This window comes from Ipomoea nil, unplaced genomic scaffold (assembly GCF_001879475.1).
Source record: "Ipomoea nil cultivar Tokyo-kokei standard unplaced genomic scaffold, Asagao_1.1 scaffold0782, whole genome shotgun sequence".
Lineage (NCBI taxonomy): Eukaryota > Viridiplantae > Streptophyta > Magnoliopsida > Solanales > Convolvulaceae > Ipomoea > Ipomoea nil.
Genome location: NW_017617210.1, coordinates 692,495 through 705,201, shown reverse-complemented (window position 1 = coordinate 705,201; position 12,707 = coordinate 692,495). Strand labels below are relative to the sequence as shown.

General features: G+C 41.7%; 1 long non-coding RNA gene across 1 annotated transcript; it reads right to left on the bottom strand.

The window, feature by feature from the left end:
- Positions 1 to 2,371: 2,371 nt before the first annotated feature.
- Positions 2,372 to 5,078, bottom strand: LOC109177031. Its single transcript, XR_002053500.1, has 2 exons — positions 4,489 to 5,078; positions 2,372 to 2,549 (listed from the first exon to the last, which is right to left on the bottom strand). It is a non-coding gene; the product is annotated as an uncharacterized LOC109177031 (long non-coding RNA).
- Positions 5,079 to 12,707: the final 7,629 nt, after the last annotated feature.

Sequence of the window (12,707 nt, the reverse complement as noted above, 5' to 3'; positions counted from 1 at the left end):
AGCTAGACCAAGAGGAAGAAGAGATCCAAGCAAGAAATCTAGTCTACAAGAGGTATAACCCCATGGATTCCTCTTTAGATTTGGCTCTGTGAAGCCTAGTTTTGAGTAGAAATGAGTTGAAATTATGAGCTTTTGATGTGTTTATGCTTAGAAATGCTTTGGGATGTGTTTATGAGTTGTTGAGATTGTTTTGGACAAGTTTTTGCAGGTGAAGGGCTATCTAGTGCACAACATAGTGTGCACCAGACCAGAGTGGCGGCCCTGGCCGCGGCCCATCAGAAGGGCTGTCGGCTAGAGCCGTGCCACCACAGGACTAGGGCACGACCCTAGAAGAGGGCCGTCGCCTAGTCCCGGCGTAGTGACGGGTCTATAGGGGCGAACCATGAAGAGTCTCACCCCAAGTCCCTGAGTATTGTTCTGATGAGATGTTGTGCAGTGGCCGGGTTCTTGTGACTCAACTACGTGTCGTTTCGGACCGAGTGTTACGGGCCCTTGTGTCTCAGCTCTTCGGGATCGTCTTGACGCACGCTTTGGCTTTGATTTGGTTGAATTTGGATTAGAAACAAGTATGTTAAGAAGGATTTTATGAAGAAATGTTACACAGTGCATATTTTGCCTAATTCTCTGTGTTTGAGAAATTGTTGATTTTGTGATCAAATAATGTTCTTATTGAGTAAAGAAGCATGATCCTTTGAGAATAGGATTTATTATGAAAGCATGATTAAAATGTATTATTTGATCCATGAGAATAGAAGCATACTTGTTGAGTGAAATGTATAAAAATTGCTATTTTTGCAAATCGAGCATGATAATATATCCTTGAATAATTCATGTTAATGTATACATGATTTAGAAGCATGATATAGAGCGTTTGACATTTCACATGAGTCATATTTCGAAAATGCATAAGGGACCAACGTGAGTCCAAGAATACTTTCAAAAACCATGAGCATGTGGTATATCATTCTTTGATGCATTGAGAAGTACTATAATTGTTGCATGCATGATATTAATGCATAAGAGATATATTTACGTAATATTTATATTGGTGAGGTTTTGGAGGATACCGTTTGGACTATGTTCCTCTTGGGAAATGATTATGGACATTGCGGTCCCAGAGTTTGTAACGCGGCATATTCCCACGTTACGAGGTTGGAAAATTCCCGCCGGGCTTGGAATCCTGGTTAGGGGGTGTGCACACTAATAGTTTGATACTTGATTCCAAAGAGTTTGAACCACAAGATTGGTTCCGTAGACGGTGGGAGATATTGGGTTGGAATTATGTCGTTCCCAATGGGTATGTAACACCCCGTGTTACGGCCTCTAACGCAAACTAATTATTTAATTACTTACCCTTAAAAGAGAATTAAATTCCCTTAATTAATTAGGAAGGGTCCACCATTGACCATGGACCCTTATCCCTAAACCAAACCCTTAGTCCCACAAGGAGTAGAATTAGTAATTAATTAGGAAGGGTCCACCATAGACCATGGACCCTTATCCCTAAACCAAACCCGAAGTAGGACTCTTAGATATATAAAAGGACATAGGAGGCACCTAGAATTCACACCACAATAGATTTCACCACACAAGAATTCCCAAGAATTCCCTTATCACGAAACGTAGGAGAAATCAAGAAGAGGAGATCTTAGAGAAAGAACCTTAATAGCCAAGGATTCTTATTAAGGCTAAGAGGTAACCAATGTCTCAACAAAACATATTTTCCTTGCTATAATCTTCTTCTTTGGCTCATTTGATATGCAATTCTATGCTTGCGTCTTGATAAAGCTTTTATGATGATTATGATATGATCTTGATGTTATGAGATGATCTTATGTGTTGATCTTGATGATTATGAGAGGATCTTGATGATTATGAGAGGATCTTGATAATTGTGTGTTGATCTTGGTAAATCTTGATGTTCTTGATTTTTAAATATAAAGTTATGATCTTGTGATTTAAATATGATTAGAGCCCTAGGTTAAATCATGGATTTCGTATTGGGATATTCTTGGTATATTTGGGTGGCATTTTGCATGTTCGGGTGTTAATTATGTTTAGAAGTCATGATAGGATGTATTTAATGTGATTCTTGGTTTTGATCCAGTACTTGACTACGTGGTGTCGTCGTTTGTGTTTAAAAGTGTCTAGACATGGTTTCGGGTTCCACGAAAGATCCCAGGACCAAAGTATTACAAAAGTGTCAGTGGGGGGTAGGTGGGGCTAGGGGAAACCGCCACCTACCCGCTGCCCCATTTGGTGCCGCCGGCAGCGGGCATGTAACACCCCCGATTTTCAACAACTTTTAAAACTTAATTAAAGCTTAGAAAAGGGATAAAGTCTACTCATTAAGATTAAACAAGGCGGAAGCTAACTAAACAAACCAGAAGGTGCTATGCCACACCTATAACAAACATAGGTGCACAGGCAGCTACTACAACTACAGCAGTCTAACAAATCAATTACTTAGGCTCACAGGCCTCAACAACTATTAAAGGAAGAGATAATCTATCTACAAGCCACTAGCGCGCTCTCCAAAGCTACCTAACCTGTAAAGCAACAAATAGAAATGGGACGACGCCCGGTCAGCGAATAATGCTGGTAAACCGCCAATACATGTGAAATATCATACATAGATAAGATATAGGTTTATAAAGCCATTTGCGAAACGGAATACATATATATAAGTCAAAAACCAAGAGTAATAGTCAACACAAGACTCAACACTCTCAACAAGAACACGGGAACACATCCCAAGACCACAAAGAACAACACGACTCACAAGAAGTCTCGTGGTATGATCTATAATCACACAATAGATCCAAAACCCGACATGCATAACGCAAAGGAATAAAACTACCCACGGAAACACATGCCAAGGCAACACTTGCCCATGTGACTACACACGTCATAAGAAGAGAATTCACAACAACGGCTACACAAGCCCTCGTGACATCACCCATCACGAGTTAATATGCCTTCCTTATGCCCGGTTCCAACCTTATGGCTACCCCCAACCTTATATCTTCTTCCAACCATTACCTCCAGGACCCCTGTACTTCTTAGTCCAACCTTTTCCCTCCTGGGACCGTCGTCCCCACCAACAAAACCACCAATTTCATAGTACACGAGGGTACCGTACACAGACACGGCAACACATGCCACCCAAGAATCACGTGAACCTTACACAAAGGTCACAACTCCATAATCACGTCACGGCCACCACGAGCACCGCTGCAATACCTTGGTGACTAGTGTCCCATACCACTAATTTTGCAATCCAGGTAAAGCCACACACACATCACACCTTAACAGGAATCAATCAACGGATCACAATAAAGATATGAAACCATACTCAATCGAGGAATGGATCACAGTCCAACAACAACATTGATGAATAACACAAGTTATCATCAACCAATAGGAAGGTACAAACAACACACACGCTAGCATTTAAACACCGAACTAGCATGCTTATCAAACGGGTAAACCAAACGTAGTTCCGAAGAACACACAAGACTCATCACGGTTCAACGAAACACAATGTTGAACACTTAGCACGATTTAAGATACCAAAACCTACATGGAGTCCTACCATATAGTTCTAGACATACGAAACATCAAGAAGACACTCAAATAGTTCCACAAAAGAACATCGGGAAGTCAAAAGACCAAATACCGAGTCAAAAGAATCACGGGGAACAAATCCCCCAACAAAACCAACATGTTCCCCGCGGGTGGACCCACGCGTAGGCCCCTACCCGTGGTCCTGCCCGCGGGTACCAACACCCACAAGCCACGTTCCCGCGGGTGGGGCGGCGGGTAGGGCTCTGCCCGCCGTTCTGCCCGCGGGTACATCCCTGTGCCCAAAATAATCCTTTCGGAGATTTTCAACTCCAAGCTCAAATTCAAGTCCAAAACATGCCAAATCTCACCAAATACAACAAAATGACTTGAATAAAAGGAAATGCCAAGCAATGGCACAAATGAACCCTAAACACAAGCTCTAGATATGCATTTTCACAAGACAATGCATAAACACTCACATTTCATAGCAAAACACATGTAGAATCCAAGAAATTACATATAGGTAAGCAAAATAGATTTTGTAGAGCATGAGTTACCTCAATCTCTTATCCAACCAAAAACAACGCCAACAAAGGCTAGGCTCAACTCATAAGCCAAACGGGAACCTGTGAATCAAACCTATCCTCAACTATCAACAAACGTACTAATTAAAACTAATTATGCTCATAAAGAGATTTGAACCCTAATTCCCTCTTTAAATTACCCACAAGCTCAACCATCTAATCTAGGTATCCTATTATTAATTAATAACAAAATTAATACACTAATACTTAAACTAATAACTAAGCTCATAATATATGGCTAATACCTACTTAAGAACTTTAAGCCACAACAAACCTAATTAACACTAAGCAACTACTAGAGCTAAGGAACCACAACAACGAAAGACCAGAAGCTCACCCTTTTCCTTCCTCTTCAACTATGCATACTGCCAAGGAGCAACAGAGCCAACGCCACCCACCAGGCCAGCACCACCTGTTACCACCATCACGCCGCCGATCTTCTTTCGCCGGAAAACACCCTCGCCGCTGCTTCAAGGTTGAGGTTCCAGCGGGTGGAGCATAGAAGGTCCACCACCCGCTCATGTGCCCGCTGCCTACTTCTTCGAAGAAGACCGAAAACACCGCCGGAGAGACTGCCCAGGCTTTGCCGGTCCACAAGCTGCTTCACCGGAGGTGAGGAGAGCGCTCGATGCTCTGTTTCGCTGGACTAACCGTCACACCGGAGAAGGAGAGCTCGACTTCCGCCACCGCACTGTCCTGCTCTGCCTCACGTTGCTGTTTGATAACCAAGGGAGATGGAGAGGGAAATGGAGCTGCTGCTCTTCTTTTGAGCTTGAGGAAGAGACAAGCCGGAAGATGGAAAAGGAGATACAGAGAGGGAGGTTCGATAGGTCTAAAAGGAGGGTGAAGGAGATGGTTGCTGGTTTGGAGGCTCATAGCGTTACTGCCATTGTAGCAAAGCCGAGAGGAGTATGCGGCTGACTTCAAGGAAGCAAGATGATACCATACATACATACACACATTAAATGGTAGGGTTACTATACTTAGAAGGTTGGCTAGGCTAGACTTGGTTCAAAAGTTTGGGTTGGGTTTTCTAAATGTGGACTTTAGGCCAAACATCTTGGGCTCACAACATAAATATAACATATATATTTATACAAACATATGGGATTGACTAGCTTGGGTTCATATAATAAATAAATACATTTTTGGTCTTAAGGCATTTGGGCACAAAAATGCCGGTTCACAATAATAGGTAGACCCGAGCCCAATTTTAAATTAATTAGCTATATAAATATTTTTACTAAAAATATTTAATATCGGGACTATAATTTATTTTATAAAAATACGGGGTGTCACAGGGCAGCCAACGGGCAGGCGATTGCCCGCCGGGCACCCGCTGCCCAGAAGAGCGCCGCCGGCGAGTAGCCGGCGGGTGGAGGACCACCCGCCGGCCACCTGCTGGTTTTCCCAGTGTGGAATGGTGGTTTTCCCCATTTGATGTTTCCCCGTTCCCCGTGGTGTCCCAATGGACCCCGTTTGTCGTGCCTGAGTCTAGTTTGATGTTTCGGGTACCCTTCGTAAGATAAAATAGTCTTGTGTATTGCATGCTAGTTGAATTGGTATCCCGTTGGCCTAGGTTAAAGATGTATGAACTCCTTAGGAATATTCCTAGTATGTGGATGACCACACATAAGTTTTATTTATACGTTTTCCCCCTTCCCAATATGCTAATGTGGGTTGCAAGTGCTTGCTATGTGTTATGTGTGCATGATATCCCAATTTGGTTGCGATCAAATTGGCTATACGGGCAGTTGGATGGGTTGAGAACCATCGGCTGTTAACCAGGCCGGTTGCGATCGGTCAGGTATATAAATATTATATAGAGTTGCGTTCCACCGTTTGCTTGCGATCAAACGTTATAAATGAGCTGCGGTTCATAATCTGATTGCGATCAGAAATACACTTTTTGGGCTGCGGTCCACCGTTTGGTTGCGATCAAATGTTATAATGAGTTGCGGTTCATCGGTTGGTTGCGATCAACCCCTTCGTGCTGCGGTACGAGGCAGGGTGCTTCGGGGCCGTGTTAGCGCTATATGCGCTGACCCTCATATATGGGCATGCGAATGGTCCTGCGGCACCACCAAAGTGTGCTTATGTGTTGAGATAATGATTGAATAATGATACGAATGATGCGAATTAATCTTGTGACCTTAGGGTGTATGCTAGTATCTTTATATTCATGATTATAACTGATAAATGTGACTGTCCTTACCTGTTGAGTCTATTCTCGGTTTTAAAGCTAGAGTCTCCTAAGTATATATCTTCCGGCTTCAAAATGGTTTTCCTATATCTGTATATATATATATATATATATATATATATATATATATATATATATATATATATATATATATATATATATATATATATATATATATATATATATATATATATATATATATACCTATTTTAACGCGTTGGAGTGGGTTACCAACATTATTCGCTGAATAGATATATTTGGCTTTCAGGCATAGATGAGTAGCTCCGAAGTGCGCTAGGGGACCGAGGCTTAGTTAGCTAGTTTCCCTTTCGGCCTGCGTGCCATGATGATGTAATGACAGTTTTTTGAGGATGATTAGATAGTTTAGCCTGTGCATCTGAGTTCTCCAGCTCAGATGTGGCATAGCACCCCAAATACTTATGTTTAGTATGCTCTGTTTTGGGATTTAATGATAGTACTATCTTTATTTCATAAGAATTCAAAGTTTCAAATTTTAGGGGTGTTACAGTTGGTATCAGAGCCTAAGTTTGACCCTAGAATAAGACGCTTAAGACAAGACTTTAGGACATTAAGCTTAAACTCTAGGTATTTGGGAACATAGGATTCAGGAATCTTAGGACGCGCGGTGAGATTGTGAGCCTACCTATCATTACATAACTTTCCCCTCACTCTACTCTATACTTAATTTAAAAGAACTCCCCCTTACGCTTATCGTATCAAGGTAAGGGTGCAACACACTAACTCGTCATTACAATAAACATTGGCCCTGTAGACCATCGGCATGGCACCAAACAGAAGGTAGTCGAGGACCCCCGAACCCACCACTCACGATCCTCTGGCTCAGAATCTACAGCAACTGACTCAGATCGCCCAGGCACTGAGCAACGTATTCCTCCGTAACAACAACCGACCACCACCACCGCCAAACGGAAACTCGGATGTCACTCGACAAGTCTCAAATCATCAGCCACCCATCTTCTCATGGGAGGAGGACCCGACAATCCTCGAAGAATGGATTTGAACCTTCGACAAAATCCTCGGGTTAGTGGAATGCCCAGAGGAGCGCCACGTAGAAATAGCCTCGTTCTACTTCGGACACGAGGCCGACCTGTGGTGGATCCACGAGGGACCCGGTTACAGACTGTTGGTCCCGATAGGGTGGTAGAAAGTCTAGAGGGGGGGGGGGGGTGAATAGACTTTCTAAACTTTTTCACAATTAATAACACTTTGATAATTTCAACTCCAAGTTACAAATAAATAACAAGATATTCAACTTGGGTGCACAGCGGAATAATTTAACAGTAAAGTGTTACGTAAAATTAGAGAGATATATCACATGCACTACGTTAGGTATGCTTGAATTAGCTCAAATAATATGTATGCAAATTTTGACTCGCATGCGGACGTGAAAAGTATTAAACCCAGATGAATTTATCTGTGTACGAAATGGGTTAGTCAAAATTTAATATGCAATGTCAATAAATGATTTATGTGGGTATGCATGCATGTACACGTATAAAGATATGCTAGCTAGATAATATATATATATATATATATATATATATATATATATATATATATATATATATATATATATATATATGTGTATATATATATATGTGTATATATATATATATATATATATATATATATATATATATATATATATATATATATATATATATATATATATATATATTAATAGTCAACTTGCATTAACTTGTGGGAAATAATTAATAAATGCAGATAGAAGAAATTATATTAGATATGAACTATATTGCATGCATACGTAGGTGAACCCAGATGATGAATAGCAAATATAAGAATGGGTTAGTTCACAGTGATAAATAAATGAGAGCAGTAAGTAAATGAGAGAGGCAATTTAGAGTGGTTCGGAGGTGGCGTAATCCCCCTACTCCACTTTTCTCCTTTCACGTCTAGGAGAAAATTCACTATTTTCTACACACAGTTACAATAGTGAATAAGTGCTACTCAGGCACTTCTTTGAGTGTTTTGCACACAGCTACACCCAACTCCGAGTGTCTCGCACACAGCTACACTCCTCCACGAGTACTTCGCACACAGCTATACTCCTACGCCAACTAAGTGTCTTGCACACAGCTACACTTAGCAACCATGAGTGTTTTGCACACAGCTACACTCACGAGTGTCTCGCACACAGCTACACTCAACAGGTTAGTGTTTTGCACACAGCTACACTCAAAGCTCTTTCTACACACAGTAGAGAAAAGATATAGAGAAAACAAATTTCTCTTCTAAAGACTTGAAGATTTCTACGCAGATAGCTCAAGAATGATGAACTGAATATTTCAAATATTGTTCTCTGTATTGTGTATTGCCTCTGCTTCAAGTCTTCCATCCTTGCCCGTATTTATAGCCAACAAAGACCATATAGCCGTTGTAGCTTCTTCAATCCTAGCCGTCCATTTGATTTGCGATGTTCCAATTTGCAACTTGCTTTGAAGTAATTAAATGCAGCAGCTTTCGGTGGAGAATAGCTTTGTCAGATTTATTTGAAAAACTTCATCTGTGTAATCTTCAAAAATCATATATTGCGGCTGATCTTCTGCAATAAATCTTCTTTGGTTTGGATAAAATATTTTATGATAAAAGTAAATCTTCATGTTGAGATCTTCAAATCTGACCGTGCTAAAATCTTCTTCTCTGCTTCTCCTTTTACCAACTGTCAACATACCAAAATAAATGCTATAAGCAGGATTCAAACCATGTCCATCCACAATGCTCCTCACGTTTCTTGACAATACTCCATAACAACTTATTTGTCATAAGTGTGTTGATAATATATTTGTACGCCTTCTGCCTGAGTTAAGTATGTAACGTTTCTGTTCTCCTTAGATTTGCTTGTCAAACCTCCAATCCTGAGCAAAATAGATGTCACAGGGATTCGAACACGCATTCCCTCCGAAACACAACAATGTCTTCTCCATTAACCCACTACAACGCCTTGGTACAAATATTGCAAATAAATCCTAAGTACCAACATTCTGAGAGGTTCTATTTACCTTTAAATTTCGTAGGATATTTGGTTCAGGTCTATTTTGAAGTTTGTACACTAGACTCAAAATAAAATATGGGGAATTCTAAAAATACAATTTTGGCTCGTCAAAACTATATTACAATTATTCCTAACACAGACAAGAACCGGGATTCAACTGGGAAAGCCTAAAGACACAGCTGCGAGAACGGTTCTATCCCGCACACGTAAGGGCAACCATTTACGAGGAATTCCTCCACTTAAAACAAGGAATGGCCACCATCATGGAATACCACAAACGATTCCTCGAGCTGGCTCGTTTTGCGCCCGAATTAGTCCCCACCGAGACAACCAAGATAGAGAAGTTTGTGTCAGGCCTCAATTTCGAAGCCCGAAAGGCCCTAATCGTAAGCAGACCCCAAACCGTCAACGAAGCCTACACCAGCGCCGCTAATCTCTATCGAATCCAACTACTAAACGAGGGGTTCAGGAACAGATCCGTAAAAGAAACACAGGAGGAGGAGGGGCGTCGCTTGTAAAAAGGACTAGAAACGACCCTAACACGAGACCGGTCAACCCAGCCAGTCAAGGGCCGCCCACGAGAAACAACGAAGCAAACACCAGATCCTTCCTTTGTCGAATATGCAACAAGGACCATAGAGGCAAGGACTGCTTGGGAAACCCTTGGCGATGCTTCAACTGCAGGGGAGAAGGACACAAGTCCTTCCAGTGCACTCAACCCCCGAACTCGTGCCCTACAATCATGGGCCAACACGGGGGCGCAAACAATCAAGGAAATTACGGTGCTCTCAGAAAAGTATTCGTCATGAGCTGCACTCAAGCCGATCTTGAAAATGAGGGCCACTTCGATGAAGAAAACGTGGCCCCGGGAGACGAGGACCCCGCAAATCAATCGGGAGAAAATCAGGGAGATGAATTCTACTTTGGATGATTAGTGAACCCCTGTAAATCACCCTCGTAGTGAAACCACTTGTTTAGTTTAGTTATTTAGAAATTTTTATAAATAAAAGACAAAGTCAATTAAATTAGCATAAAAAGGACTAAACATCCCCCATGAATCCATGAGTCTCAAAATCCACACACAATGGAGGCGAAAGTTCAACAAGGAGGACCGGTCAAACCTCTTACCACCACACACAATGGAGGCGAAAGTTCAACAAGGAGGACCGGTCAAACCTCTTACCACTTTGGGTCAAAAGAAGGATAGGAAAAGATCAAATAGGGTGCACAACAAAGAAGACTAATGTTATCAATGGGAATAGAACCTTGGAGCTCTCACATACAAGATCAAAATCTTAACCACTAAGCTAAGACTGTTTCTTGAAATTACAAGGGAACACTCCCTTCTTAAACACCTCTAAATTCCTAAAACCCACAAAACCCCCAAATCAAAAAAAAAAACCCTTCTTCTTCCTCCTCCCTCACACACACTCTCTCTCTCCCTCTCTCTCCCCCTCTCCACGCCGCCGGCACCACCCGAGCACACTGTAGCTCGTCCCGCCAACAAACAAACCGTCGTCGAACACCCACATGACCTGCCTTCACCGCCTGGAAGCCGCCCGCGACGAGACCACTGCCGCGCACCGCCCGTCGCTCGCCCGGCCGCACCCCACTGCCGCACGCCGCCACACGTCGCCTCCAACTCCGCCTAGGCCCCCGCTCCCTCGCCGTCGACCCCGAATCACAGTCGAAGCCGAACCGCGCCGCCGGAAACCCCGCCAAAGTTCACCGGAGCCTCGCTGGAAAAACACCACCTTGGGAAATCTCTCAATGCCGAAGAATCCCGTTGGTATCCAAATCCCGAAGTGGAACAACGCCGACTACACGGTGATCGGAGGTAAAACCCTCGAACCCGACCAATTCTCTCCGGAGTTGCACTACTACAGAAATGATATACTACGTCGCTTAATAGAAGGCAGTTTTTTAAATAACCGCCTTCTATTATATTTTGTTATACTACGACACATAATAGACGTCGGTTTTCTAAATAACCGCCTTCTATTATATACTACGGCACATAATAGACGGCGGTCTTTAAATAACCGCCTTCTATTATATACTACGACACTTAATAGACAGCGGTCTTTAAATAACCGCTGTCTATTATATACGGCGTCACTTAATAGACGGCGGTTGTTAAATAATCGCCTTCTAATATATATTTACGTCACTTAATAAACGGCGGTTTTAAATAACTGCCTTCTAATATATATTTACGCCACTTAATAGACGGCGGTTTTAAATAACCGCCGTCTAATATATATTTACGTCAATTAATAGACGGCGGCTTAAATAACCGCCATCTATTATATATTTACGTCACTTAATAGACGGCGGTTGTAAATAACCGCCTTCTAATATATATTTACGTCACTTAATAGACGTTGGTTTTAAATAACCACCTTCTAATATATATTTACGCCACTTAATAGACAGCGGTTCTTAAATAACCACCGTCTAATTTATATTTACGTCACTTAATAGACGGCGGTTGTAAATAACCGCCTTCTAATATATATTTACGTCACTTAATAGACGGCGGTTTTAAATAACCGTCTTCTAATATATATTTACGTCACTTAATAGATGGCGGTTCTTAAATAACCGCCTTCTAATATATATTTACGTCACTTAATAGACGGCGGTCGCAGTGTAAAGGTGTGATACTCCATATTTTTTTGGGCATTGTACGAGGACCGTATGTGCACACAACTAATTTTATTAAATTTTCATAAATTAATATTATTCATTAAGCTTAATAGTTTCTTAATCCAAGAAAGCCTAGTATTTTCTAATTATATACATGTGCACGTATATTATGTTCCTACATAGCATAATTAACCATCTCCCTTGTGGTCTGATAGTATCCGGTATGGACCTTCAAAAAGGTAGGCCCGGGATTGATTCCTATCCTAAGCGTGGGTCGGAATATTGTTGATAAAAATGATCCTGGGCCTTACATTTGCACCCTTGGCTCGAGGCCCAGAGCCCCCCCCCCCCCCCCCCTCCCCTGAACCATAGGCTTGAGCCCCACCAACGGGAAGTTTCATTCCAGCGCTAAAAAAAATACATAGCATAATTATATAATTTTATTTTATAGCGATAGCGGATCTTATATTGAACCGTTGTCTATACATATGAATAGACGGCGGTTCCTCAAGAAAAGCGCCGTCTATACGTATAATTATTGAGATTACACGACATACATCGTGAGATTAGACGGCGGTTAGCAACCGCCGTGTTTTAGAAGTATACACGGCGGTTCAAATAACCGTCGTAGAAAGTTTTTATTTAC